Source organism: Brassica oleracea, chromosome C4, assembly GCF_000695525.1.
Source record: "Brassica oleracea var. oleracea cultivar TO1000 chromosome C4, BOL, whole genome shotgun sequence".
Classification (NCBI taxonomy): Eukaryota; Viridiplantae; Streptophyta; class Magnoliopsida; order Brassicales; family Brassicaceae; genus Brassica; species Brassica oleracea.
Genome location: NC_027751.1, coordinates 34,364,008 through 34,365,618, shown reverse-complemented (window position 1 = coordinate 34,365,618; position 1,611 = coordinate 34,364,008). Strand labels below are relative to the sequence as shown.

The 1,611-nt window shown below is 29.1% G+C and overlaps 1 long non-coding RNA gene across 1 annotated transcript; it reads right to left on the bottom strand.

Moving 5' to 3' along the window:
* Window positions 1-243: 243 nt before the first annotated feature.
* LOC106339529 lies at window positions 244-940 on the bottom strand. Its single transcript, XR_001269176.1, has 2 exons — window positions 502-940; window positions 244-415 (listed from the first exon to the last, which is right to left on the bottom strand). It is a non-coding gene; the product is annotated as an uncharacterized LOC106339529 (long non-coding RNA).
* Between the last annotated feature and the right edge of the window lie 671 nt (window positions 941-1,611).

Here is a 1,611-nt window from a genome sequence, read left to right as displayed (position 1 = left end):
ACTTGAAAGCAGGGACATTAGACTCCCTTGTTACCCCTTCCAGCTTCCAATCCTGAATATTACTCAAAACCTCTGTTAACTCTTTTCCATGAGCTGGGAAGGAAGGCCACGCTAAAGGCAGCTTTACAGCCAGTAATAAGACATCTGTTATTACATCAAAGAGTTCTTGGAAAATTCCAATGTTTACTAAGTTTACCATATATTTAGGAAAAATGCAAAATTTTTTTATGAAGTTTGAAATCATATAATAAACTCCACTATATAGTCATGTTTCACAGCTCAAAAAATCCGCACACATCTCCAAAGCATATAGTCCTGATGTCATCTACGGAAGCTCGGTAAACCTCAAATTTTACGGTCTGTTGAAACAAAATATGAATTCAGGAAGTTTTCTCAAACCTGAAGTGGCAAAAGACTGCAAAAGTATGTTAGGTACAGGACCGCCAAATAGGCCATACATTCTAGCAATTCAAAATCGTTAATTTGTTCATGTATCCATACCTCAGCGTTAGCATGCACAACCTATTGAAGTTCATAAAGTAACAGAGATTTAGATCTCTTTTGGATGCACTTGACAGCATGATCAGCAAAGTAGTGTACTGGATCATCTCATAGAATTTCCCTCCGTCTCATTCATGCTCATATGTCCTTACAAAAGCAAATTTTCTTGATCAAAGTTTTCAATTGATCAACGTCTTGCATACATATACACATATATATTGTTTGTAGTCATACATTATTTGTAGCCAAGATAGGAGAAGTAGTGATAGAGGCATCATCACCGACAGACTTGAACTCCTGCAACTCCTTGAAGTTCAACCTTGAATTCACCCACACTTTTGCTTCACAAAGTGTCTTCTTATCAACCCCATTAATCTCCGGGGTGAGTTGATGCATCGTTTCTGCTACACCAAGAACCCAAAACTGGATCATTAATCAGATGATCAATTCCTAAAATCTACTATTTTCCATTGAAAGCACTAAACATTTGAAGGTGTAGCAGCAACTGAAAGCAAGATTAAAAATTAAAAATTAAAAGCACTAATATTTTTATGTTGTATATTTGCCTATTATTTATTGAACTATACATTTTTCATATATATGCTTAATTTAGTTTTTCTTTTTTTTAATATTGTATATTTACTTACTGTTTATCTTTCTTATTTTGTATATTTATTTATTCTAAATTTTTTGCTTTTATATCAATGATAATATTGCGTTATATATTTAAGATCGATGTTTAATGCTTAATGAACTTTTTCCATTTTTTAAAAAAAATTATGTATTTACTTATTATTATATATATGATTCATATATTATATATTTACATTATTTACTTATTATTTCTTTTCCTGTATATGTATTTCCAATTCTTGTACTTTTTATTTACTTAATATCTCTATTTTACATTTTAAGATAGATGTTTAAATCTTAATGTACATTTTCCATTTTCTTTAAATTGTATATTTCCATTTGTTATACTTTTTATTTACGTAATATCTATATTTTAAATTTTAAGATATATTTTTAAATCTTAATGTAATTTTCCATTTTTAAATTGCGTATTTACTTATATTATATATTTACTTATTATTTATTTTTCTTTATATT